At 45.6% G+C, this 12,319-nt stretch overlaps 1 long non-coding RNA gene across 1 annotated transcript; it reads right to left on the bottom strand.

Moving 5' to 3' along the window:
• Positions 1 to 1,812: 1,812 nt before the first annotated feature.
• LOC129146312 (uncharacterized) lies at positions 1,813 to 11,978 on the bottom strand. The gene is made up of 3 exons (XR_008552874.1): positions 11,957 to 11,978; positions 5,487 to 5,852; positions 1,813 to 2,222 (listed from the first exon to the last, which is right to left on the bottom strand). It is a non-coding gene; the product is annotated as an uncharacterized LOC129146312 (long non-coding RNA).
• Positions 11,979 to 12,319: the final 341 nt, after the last annotated feature.

Raw genomic sequence — 12,319 nt, 5'->3', positions numbered from 1 at the left:
GTCTCATTTGTAATTTTTTTGATTGTGTATTTTTATTTATTTGTAGTGTAGTTAGTATTGCTAGTAAGGTGAGTGAAGTTAGTATTGCGGGTTAAGTTAGCATTGTTAGTATTTAGTGAGGTTTAGTGAATACTTTTTGAGTACTATTAATACTAGTCCATTTGTTAATATCGTAGGAGAGTCAGTTGTCAGCGGAGGTAGCGCAAGGGCTGTGAGCACAGTCAGGGCTGGTGAGTGTAGTTGGCGTAGTCCAAGTGCACAGGCGCTATGTGCAATCGCCTCAGTCCCCAGGGACATAAAGTAAAAAGCTACCAGGCGTTGCGGGCGCTGGGGCGGGGCACCCACACCAAGGTTATGCTGGCGCTGCACGCGCTCATGGGCATGAAGGTGCTCATCAGGGAAGTCCGCAAGTCCGAGCTGCCTGACCTCCGCCTCCTGGCCCGCGAGATGGGGTGCATGAAGGCCCTTTATCACCCGAACATCGTGGAGCTTTTCCAGGTGGTGGACACTGGGCCGAAGCTACACCTCGTCATGGAGTACGTGCAGAGGGAAGACCTGCAGGACTTCCTGAGCGAGCGTGGGCACCTGGAGGAGAGCGTGGCCTGCCAGCTCTTTCAGCAGATCCTCGTGGCCCTCAGATACTACCATGCCAAGGGCATTGCACACCGGGATGTGAGGCCCCGAGAACGTTGTGCTGATCTGAGAAGGAAAAGTCAAGCTGGCAGACTTCTGGCTCAGCGTCCAAGGCTTCCCCCAGGCACTGAGCACGTGCTGCTGTCACCCAGAACACAGGGCCCCCGAGGTCTACCTTGGCCAGTGGTACAACGGCCCCAAGGTGGACGTGTGGAGCCTGGGCATATTGTGACCGGCATACTGCCCTTCAGGGTGCCAAGCCTCAGGGCGATCAGGGAGCGCGTCCTGGGCGGGAACGTCCACCTGACCTCCTACCTCACAGTCCAGGGCGGGGACCTGCTGGCCAAAATGCTGGCACAGGACCCCTGGAGGCGCGGCCCCTGGAGAGCATCCAACAGCATGCCTGGGTAGCAGAAAGAGCGAGGGACTCCTGCCCTTCAGCGAGCCATTGCTCAGACCCCAGGACTCAGCCATAATCAAAGCTATGGAGCGCCTGGGCTACCAGAGGCAGGAAATTCGGGAGGCCATTGACGCTAACAAGTACGACTAGGTCATGGCCACCTACCTGATTCTCCACTCCAGGAAGCAGGAGGGGGAGGAGTACCACAAAGAAGAGGGGGAGGAGCGGCCGAGGCACATCACCTTCCGGGAGCCTGGTGACCCCGATTCCAAGGACTGCCCCCCCCACCCCCCACAACCTGAGGTTTCGGGGAATACCCCAAGCCAGTTATCCTGCGAAAGTACCCAGTTGAAAAGAGCGGAAAGGATGCCCCCACCCCACCTCCTGCAGCCTGAGGTTTTGGGGAATACCCGAAGGCCAGGTATCCTGCGAAAGCAGGAAGTCCGAAAGAGGGGAAAGGATGCCACCCCGGGCAACAGGGTCATCTCCGCCAGGCACCTGAGCTGGAGGACGCCCAGGAGCACACCACTGCTGCAGGTCCTAGCGCCCTGCTAGAGGACACCCCAAAGGGCAGACCCTCCGCGCTAGGCCCAGAGCTGGAGGACGCCTGGGGGGACACCAGCACCTCTGTGGTCGGACCCCAGCAGGAGGACACCAGGGAGCACAGCAGCACCTCGGTGTCAGTCCTCCAGCTGGAGGACGCTGGGGAGCACGGCAGCACCACTGAGACAGGCCCCCAGCTGGAGAGGGACCAGGAAAGCAGGGCCAGCACAATCAGTCCAGCTCCCCAGCCCTCCAGCACCACCCTAAGACCTCCCCCAAGACGTGGCTGGCCTTTCAGTGCAGTGGCCCCTTCAGCAATCATCAGGGCCAGAGATAGGGTATTAGAAATTATCCTGGAATTTTGTTGCTGCTGTGCAGCATTGGAACTGGAGAGCAACAAAGATTGAAAATAGCGCCATACCCGGCAGAAGACCTCCACCCCCAAAGCACAACCACTCAGTGGCCATGGGGAACAGGAGTACACCAGGGAAGGTTGAGGCTCTCGAGAGGCTCGGGCTGGGCCCAGTCAGATGGGCCAGGAGTAGCATGAGACTCACAGGACTGCAGCACAGAAGTCTGGGCAGCACAGATGTCCCTGGAGCAGAGCAGGTGAAGGGCCAGGCAGGCAACGAAACTGGTGAAGCACCTGGAGGGGAGCAGAGCGGGTGAGGGGTGGGGTGTGGAGGGGTTGGGGAGAGCTGAGCAGGTACAGGACCAGGAGAGGGGTGTGGGGCTGTGTGGGCAGAGCCTCCAGAGGCCCCAGGGCCAGAGGCGGGGAACCCTGGACCACTCTCCCCCATCTTAGGTTCTGCCCCCTTGGTGGGAGAGACCTGCTGCTCACTCCTGGGCACATGGATGGTGCAGAGGATGCAGGAGCTCTTGCAAAAGCTTAGGTCCAGGTAGTAATACGTGCAGATTGCAAGGAGCAGATAGAGAGGCTCTCTAGCTTCCCTTAAGAAAGACTCGGGGACCAGTATATTAGAATCCAAATGGGACTCTCCAAGGTGGGCAGAGGTTATTCACAGAGCAGCCCTACTCCACCACAACCTGCTCAGCTGGAAAATCCGCACATCTTCCTGCTCCATGAAGCCTAGGCTATGATCAATCTCAGTCCCGCAGCGAGCACAACTAGGTGTCCAGTGTCCCCTGGACCGAAGCTGCAACTCGTCATGGAGTACGTGCAGGAGGGATTTTGCAGCTTGGGATTCTTACACAGTGTCAGCCCAGCTGGAATTTCTCCTTTTAAAAATCCTCTCCAGATGGCCACCCACCCCTCCTCCTCCCTGGATTCAAACCCCCCAGTGTGACCTTAGCCAAATTGGAAACATATCACCTCATAGATGCAGGCTTTGGACAACATTCTCTGCCAATTAAATCACTGGATACAGGAATGAAAAGCTACAGTGGCTATCTACCTTTTTTCATTATTGTTTAGATGGTGTTCAATTCCCTTCTAAAACTAAGGTTTTGCTAAGTCTGGTAAATGCAAGTGAGGTGAGGTATGTGTGTTTGAAAAAAGAAAATATGGAAGAGGGATATTCTGAAGGGCCTTAAGATAATGTAAAGCAGGATGGGTAAAATGAAATGGCATTAGAAAGAAAGCAAGCAAAAGAAAGTGTTGAAGGTCTGAGAGAGATTTTGGTGAGAAATCGTGTGTACTCAGGTGTCCCCCTCCTCCAACACATTCATGGGCTTGCTCATCTGACCAGCAAAGCCCCCTCTGACTGACCCTTCGTCAGCCGAAGCTGGGGCCAGGACATCCAAACATGGACCAGCTCTCCCTTACTGCCATGGATCCTTCCCATAGTAGGACCAGTGATCATGATCATGCTTTTCTTTGTTTCTACACCCTGTTTGCTCTGCTTTATCCAGAAAAAGCTCTCTGAGATGAGCCTTCACTCTCCCAGACCCGGGAAAGCCATTCCTGTTATTGACAGATGAGCAACAGGGCATTGCTCTAGGGGTTCTAGGCCAACCTGGGCCAGTCCAGTGACCAGTTGCTTATTTCTCTAAACAAATGGATCCCACTGTAAGAGGATGGCAGCCCTGCCTGCGTGCACTTGCGGCAGCTGCTCGTCTCGCTAGACAAGCCTTAAAACCCACACTGGGCCAACCTGTAAATGTTAGTTCTCCACATCGGCTCCAGGACCTGCTCATTCACCAGGCTCTCTCCCCTCCATCACCCTCTTGTCTGTTAGATTTCTACTCTCTTTGTCAAAGACCCTCTCATCTCCCTCTCCCAATCCGCGACTCTCCATCCTGCTAGGCCTCACGGGTGTTCCACACCCTAACGCAGGTAACACCCTCTTCTTACTATGGTGGACACCATCACCAGTCGGACAGTGGACCTGCCTTTATCTCAAAGATTACTCCACAGGTCTCCTCCCTGGGCATCACCTGGGAACTACACATTCCCTCCCGACCACAACCCTCTGGTAAGGTAGAACGGGTAAATGGTCTGACCAGAGACCACCTAGCCAAACTCTCCACTGAGCCCGCAAATTCTGGGTGGAGCTGCTCCCACTGGCTTTAATGCACCTCCGAGCCACTCTCTGTGGCCCCTTGTTCCAGAGCCCCCTTGAAAGGATGTATGGCAGACCTCCTCTTACTAACCATGAGCTCCCCATCCAACCTACACCGTTGTCTGGATATTTTCCATACTTCTCTTTGCTCAGACAGCTACTCCAAGAACACGCAGACTTGTCTGCCACAACCTGTGCCTCCGTCCCCTGATGCACCTGTCAACTTGCTGTGTCCTGGAGACCAGGTTCTTCTGAAAGCCATCTCTCTAAAACCACTTCCGCCAAAGTGGATGGGTCCACACACGATCATCCTGACTACACCAACAGCTGTCAAGCTCTTGGGCAACACATTCTGGCATCAGCTGTCCAGGGTCAAACCGGTCCCTGTGGACAAGCAGTATGTATGCGAGTGCTGGGCCCAACTCGGGTATGCATCAATGCTTCCCTGGTCCACATCCCACTCAGCCTAAAGAGTAGAGGCCCTCTGATTCTCCTTCCTCTGTTTCTTTTCTTTTTTTTTTTTTTAAAGATTTATTTATGCAAGCACTGGGTACAGTCAGAAGCACAGGAGGGTGAGAGAACTCACCAGAGACAAAGCGAGAGCAGAACAGGCAGACTTGACGAAGCACACTGCTGAGGGGAGCAGTGGGCAGCAGGAGAGGTCTGCCCGCCATGTGGGACCCTCGCCTTGAGGCCAGGGATTGAACCGGTGCTGTAGGGGCTATGGGCAGCTTCACAACCCAGAGCTCAACTGTCAACCACTGCACCACTGGGGAGGCCCCTCTCCTTCCTCTGTTTCTAATCCCATCTCTTCAAGCCACTTCCAGTTCTTCTGTCTATGCCCAGCAATTCCAGATCAGCACAGCCTCGGGCAAAGTATTAGCACTCATAGGGCTTCTTATCCTAATCTCCTCATTTTTTCTTTTTGCCCCATGCTTGCTCCGTTTCATCCAACACCGGATCCAAGAACTGTCCCATACCACCTTTAACCAACTCCTTCTCCACCCATATCCTCACATCCCTGCAAAGACTGTCTCATAGCCAGGCCTGAGCCCCACCCTGGTCTTCGCCCCTGTCTAGCAGGAAGTAGCCAAAGAAAGAACCATTGCCCCTTTTCAACAAAAGGCTGGTATGAAAGGCTGATGCAGGGGCCAGAAATGGGGAAGCCCACATACAAACAAGATGGCCCTGACACCAGTACCCCTGATTCCATCAAACCAAAACTGAAGCCATAAGCAGGAGAAAACTACTCGGCTCCATGAAAAAACAACGTTGTTCCACCTAAACCTGTTCCCCCCCCCTGCAAACCCAGTTTTCCTGCCTAACCTCTCCTCACCCTATAAAATGACATCTCCCCCCACAACGGGCATGACTTCAGGGACCCCCACCTTGGGTCCACGAAGATCGCCCGGGGGCGCAATGAATTTTCCCTTCCTTTGAGAAAGTTTAGCTTGGCTCCCCTTTTCTTTACTGCACCAAACTGTTACAGGGCAACCCTGGTATAAAAAGGGTTGTCTGACTGTTTCCTGATTCTGGTGGAGTGTTTCAGATTCTGGTGGAGCTGCCAGGACAGGGCCGGTTCTGAGATGGGCAGAGTTGGGGGTCCTGGAGGGCGGCATCCTGGTGGTGAGATGCTCTGTGAGGAGTCAGAGAAGCAGGGCTCAGAGGAGAGGAGACTTGGGGGAATGCCCTGGGTGTGAGGTTTCCAGCTTTTCTCCCCAGGACCCCTCTCTCCAGCGTCTGGATAACAAAACCTGGGTAAACAGGAAAGTAGATCATTTTTTCCTTTTACAACCTATTTAGTATTGAGGACATTAAAAAAATATATAACATTTAATGAAAACTGTTAAATTTATAGAAAAGTTGCAAAGATAGTACAGTTCTTATTTATTCCACACCATTTCCACTTTGTTAACATCTTACATGAATTTTTTTTGTATTTTTTTTTACAGCTAATGAAGCAATATTGACACAATTACCAAACTCTGTGCTTAATTTCATTACTTCTTCCTAATGTACATTTTATGTTCGATAATCCAAATTGCCTCATTCAGTTAGAGCCAGTTCTCTTCGATGTGCCTCTTGCTGACTGTTTCTCTGACTTTGCTTGTTTTTATAACATTGACATTGGTGAGGAGTGATATTTTGGAGAGGTGTTGGGTTCACAGTTGGGGTTCTTGGGTCATGTCTGAGAAAACTTTCACCAGATTCCCCCATTCACATACACAGTGAGTTTCCCCACAAGACAGAGACTTTTAGTCTCTGCCAAAGAGAAGTTTTATTATTTCTTTTTTTTTTAAAAAAGGGAAAGAGTCAGAACTCTGCTACCCTCCTCCACCCACTGAGTAGGCTCTCTCCGACCAACGGAAAGGAGGGAAAAAAAAAAAAAACCAGCAAGAACAAACTACAGATCAAGTGGGACACTGAGTAGAGAGGAACTATTTCAGGCACCACACCCCACAAATGGGAACTGTGGAGAACGGTGAAGAAATCACCACAGAGGTGATCTAGCGGCTCCGGGAGCCATCAGAGGAAGACAAGGATTCCACGGTGACCTACAAATAGTCTAAGGCCAGCCGAGAACCACTGGGAAAAAGCAAAGGTCAGCAAGGACAGGTCTCTGGTGCCACCTCATGACCAGAACAAAATCACCAACTAACTGATTCCCTGTTGGAACTAAATAAATACAGAGGGAGGGAACTGTAAGGGACAGTGCCCAGCAACACAGCATCAACACTCTGGTGGAGTTTTGGTCTACCAGTGCTAATCCCAGTCTGGTGAACAGTTTCTGACACCCCTAAAGGAGCACTCCAAAGAGATGCTCGCCAACACCAGTGGCACATGTCCCAATGAATAGAACTAAATTGAAAGCAAACAACAGGGAGAAGAAAACATAAATAACCAAGCAAGCCTGCAGGGGAAGGACACACCACAAAAAGAAATACAGTCACCAGAGCTCAACAATGACATGGAAGAACTTCTCGGCCTATCAGATAGAGAATTAATGCTCATCATGATCAAAAACAAAGAAAACAAAAATGAAAAAATGATTTGAGACAAATAATCACTGAAGAATGAAATTGAGACCTTAAGAAAGGAAAGAAAAGAAACACAGGAGATTAAAAGATTACTAGAGGAGATAAACAACTCTGGGAAAAGCAATGAAAACAGAATTGATGAAATGGAAAAATGGATCAGTACTATCTCAGGTACAGAAATAAAAAGAGTCAAAAGAAAAGAGATAGAAGAGCAAATAAAGAAGTATGAAGATACTCTTAGACAATTATCAGACTCCATGAAGAGAGGAAACATAAGAGTTATAGGCATTCCAGAAGGTGAGGAGACAAAGGAACAGAGAAATTATTCAAGGAGACAATTGAAGAAAATTTCCCTAGTATGAAAAAGGAGACAAACATAGACATACAAAAAGCGAGAAGAACTACCAATTACCACAATGAAAAGAAAACTACAGCAAGACACCAAATAGTAAAGCTTGCAAGAGTCCAAGACAAGGAAAAAATAAAACAGGCAAGGGGAAGAAAAAGATAACTTTAAAGGGAAAACCAATCAGGTTAACTTCAGAATTCCCCAAAGAAACATTACGGACAAGAAGAGAATAGAGTAACATATTCAGCAAACTTCAACACAGCAAATGCCAACCAAGAATACTTTACCCTGCAAAGCTCTCCTTCCTCTACAAAGAAAAGATATGGGCCTTCTCAGACAAACAGAAACTCCAGAAATTCATTACAATTAAACCACCACTCCAAAAAAATTCTACAAGTCCTAAAGCCACAACCAACAGAGGAATGAACAAGAAGAACAGAACAAACGAAGGAATAAAATCACAAAAAAAGACAAACAAAATGGCAAATACAGATGCCAACATATCAATATTAACTCTAAATGTAAATGGATTAAACTCATCAATAAAAAGACAGAGTAGCAGGCTGGATTAAAAAAATAAATCCAACCTTTTGCTGTCTCCAGGAAACACATTTTAACCACAAAAGATAAACATAGACTGAAAGTAAAAGGTTGGAAAATCATCCTACAAGCAAATGGACCAAAAAAGAAGGCAGGAACAGCCATACTTATATCAGTTGAAATTGACTTCAAATTAAAAAAGGTAAAAAGATGCATAGACGGACACTAAATTATGATCAAGGGGATAGTACATCAGGAAGATATAACACTCATCAAAATGTACTCACCAAATGAGGGGGCACCAAAATATATTAGACAATGATTATCAGTTCTGAAAACAGACATGAAAGAAAATACATATACAGTGGGATACTTCAACACCCCACTCTCACCAATGGACAGATCAATGAGACAAAAACAAAGACTATAACCCTAAATAAAGACATAGAACTCATGGACTTGACAGACACTTATAGGACACTGCACCCAAAGAAATCTGAGTACACAATTTTCTCAAGTGTGCATGGAACATTCTCCAGAATTGATCACATACTGGGCCACAAGACAAACATCTACAGATACACAAAGATCAAAATCATTCCAACTATCTTCTCTGATCATAAAGGCATCAAGCTAGAAATAAATCATGAAAAGAAAACAAGGAACATTCCCACTTCATGGAGATTGAAATCCATACTATTGGAAGACCACTGGACTAATGAGGGGATCAAAGAAGAAATTAAAAAATACTTTGAGTTGAACAACAAGGAGGACATCACTTTTCAGAATGTATGGGATGCAGCAAAAGCAGTAATAAGAGGAAAATATATAACAATCCAGGCTCACATCAAGAAACAAGAAAGAATTCAAAGAAACAACCTAATCTCACATCTTAAAGAGCTAGAAAAAGAACAAAAAAACCCTAAAGCCAGTAGAAGAAAGGAAATAATAAAAATCAAAGCAGAAATAAGCAGATTGGAAATTAAAAAAAAATTATCCAAAAGATCAATGAAACCTAAAGTTGGTTCTTTGAAAAAATAAACAAAATAGACAAACCTCTAGCCAGGCTCACAAAGAAAAAATGGGAGAAACATATAAATATGATTATAAATGAAATAGGAGAAATCTCAACAGAATCAGTAGAAATCAAAAGGGTAATCAGAGATTACAGTGAACACTTACATGCAAACAAATTCAACAACCTAGAAGAGATGGACAAATTCCTTGAATGATATAATCATCCAAAGCTGGACAAAGAAGAAATAGAACAACTAAACAGACCAATTACAAGCAGTGAAATTGAGGCAGTGATCATAGCACTCCCCCAAAACAAAAGCCCAGGCCCAGACGGTTTCACAAATGAATTCCACCAAAAAATAAGCAGAGAATTAGTACCTATCTTACACAAACTCTTTCAAGAAATTGAAAAAGAAGGAATACTACCAAACACGTTCTGCAAAGCCAACATTACAATAATACCAAAACCAAACAAAGACAGCACAAAAAAAGAAAATCCTTGCCAACAGAATCCAACAATACATCAAAGAAATAATTCCCCATAATCAAGTGGGATTCATCCCAGGGACACAAGGATGGTTCAACATATGAAAATTGGTAAGTGTAATCCAACACATCAAGAAAAAGAAAAAGAAAACCCATATGATCATATCAATAGATGCTGAGAAAGCATTTGACAAAGTCCAACATCCATTTATGATGAAGGCCCTTGAAATTCTCGGGATAGAAGGAACATACCTTAACATGATAAAAGCCATATACAACAAACAGTCAATATTATTCACAATGGTGAAAAGCTGGAGGCCTTTCCTTTAAGATCAGAAACAAGACAAGGATATCCTCTCTCACCACTGCTCTTCAATATAATACTGGAGGTCCTAGCCAGGGCAATAAGACAAGAGAAAGACATACAAGGAATTCAAATAGGGAAAGAAGAAGTAAAACTATCACTATTTGCAGACAATATGATACCATACATAGAGAACCCTAAAAACTCCACAGAAAAACTACTCAAAATAATCAACCAGTTCAGTAAAGTAGCAGGATACAAAATCAACACAGAAGCATCAGTAGCCTTCCTATATACAATCAACCTGAAGGAGAAATCAAGAACACCATCCCTTTTATAATTGAAACAAAAAAAAATCAAATACTTGGGAATAAAACTAACAAAAGAGGTGAAAGACCTATACAAAGAAAATTATAAAACACTGTTAAAAGAAATTGAAGAGGACACAAAGAAATGGAAAGACAGTCTCTGCTCATGGATTGGAAGAAATAACATTATTAAAATGGCCATCCTCCCAAAAGCAATATAAAGATTCCATGCTATTCCAACAAAAATCTCAATGACATTCTTCAAAGAAATAGAACAAATACTGATGAAATTTATATGGAACCACAAAAAACCTCAAATTGCCAAAGCCCTACTGATGAAAACAAAGGAGAAAGGAGGTATCGCCCTTCCAAACTTCAAGCTATACTACAAAGCCATAATAATTAAAACAGTTTGGTATTGGAACAAAAATAGACACACAGACCAATGGAACCAAATAGAGAGCCCAGAAATAAAGCCATACTTTTATGAACAACTAATCTTTGACAAAGGAGTAAAGAATATGCAATGGAACATGGACAGTTTGTTCAATAAACTGTGCTGGGAAAACTGGACCTCCACATGTTAAAAAAATGAAACTAGACCACTACCTCTCACTCTGCACAAAAATCAACTCAAAATGGATAAAAGAACTGGACATAAGATCTGAAATCATAAAATATATAGAAGAAAATATAGGTAAAACACTGCAAGACATACATCTCAGAAATATCTTTAAAGACATCACTCAAAGCAGTGATAGTGAAGACAAAGATAAACACCTGGGATTACATCAAACTGAAAAGCTTCTGTACAGCCAAAGAGACATTAACCAAAATAGGGAGACACCCCAGTGATTGGGAAAACATCTTTGCACTCCATTCAACTGATAAGGGACTGATCACAAATTTATACAAAGAACTCACACGGCTCAACAAAAAAAAAATAAACAATCCGGTCAAGAAACAGGCAGAAGAACTTAAAAGACATTTCTGCAAAGAGGAAATGCAAATGGCCAACAGGCACATGAAAAAATGTTCAACATCCCTTATAATCAGGGAAATGCAAATCAAAACCACACTGAGATACCACCTTACACCAGTAAGAATGTCACATATCAAAAAACAAGCAACAACATATGTTGGCGAGGATGTGGTGAAAAAGGAACTCTCCTACACTGCTGGTGGGAGTGCAAACTGGTCCAACCACTATGGAAAGCTGTCTGGAGTTTCCTCAGTCTACTAAAAATGGAGCTACCATACAACCCGGAAATTCCACTACCAGGGAATCTACCCAAAGGAAACAAAAACATTGATTCAAAAGAACACCTGTACACCTATGTTTATTGCAGCACTATTTACAATGGGTAAAACCAGAAACAACCCAAATGCCCAAAAACAGATGACTGGATCAAGAAGATGTGGTATATATATAAAATGGAATATTATTCAGCAATCAAAAAAAGATAAACTCATGCCATTTGCAGCAATGTGGATGGAGCTAGAAGGAATTATGCTCAGTGAAATAAGACAGAAGGAAAAAGAAAAATATAGGATGATTTTACTTATAACAGGAATATAGGGGAGCCTAATAAGACATCAGTGTAAAAAAATAATAGCAATACAAAAGACAACAAAACAAAAACAGACAATTATAAATCAGAGACATCCTGCAGGAGAGGAGGAGGAAGAGGCATTAGAGGGAAGGAGGGAGGAGCACAGGGGACTGTGGTGATGGTGCACAGGTGCCTTGGGGAAGGAAATTCTGTGGAGACTCAAACTGAAGGGATGGGGGGAAGCAGATCAACTGGACACTTACCCATCTCCCATGGGCCCTTGGCAGCAGACCCTTTGCTAGGCGGCAAGGTGGGATGTGGCAACTGAGGGAGCAGTTGGCTCTGAAGGGTCTGGAGGCTGGAGGGGTGGCCTTTGAGACTGATGTGTAGAGGTGGGCAGTGTTCATCCCCGTGGATAGTGGGTGACATGGGAGTCCCAGACAGAGGGTGGGTGCAGGAGATGATCAGGATCTGGAGCCCAGAAAGCGCTTGGCAAGAAGGTAAGGTGCCTGGGGTGCCCTGGGCTGGAAGATGACCTCGTCCCGATGTGGGAGGGAACACCGAGCTCTGGGTCTCCAACTGCATTGGGTGGCATCTCATTGTGTCTTCTGTCTGTCCAGTCCCAT

Source organism: Talpa occidentalis, unplaced genomic scaffold (genome assembly GCF_014898055.3).
Source record: "Talpa occidentalis isolate TD23 unplaced genomic scaffold, MPIMG_talOcc4v2.1 talOcc4.2, whole genome shotgun sequence".
NCBI lineage: Eukaryota > Metazoa > Chordata > Mammalia > Eulipotyphla > Talpidae > Talpa > Talpa occidentalis.
Note: the sequence above shows the minus strand (reverse complement) of the source record. Positions and strands in the feature narration are given on the sequence as shown.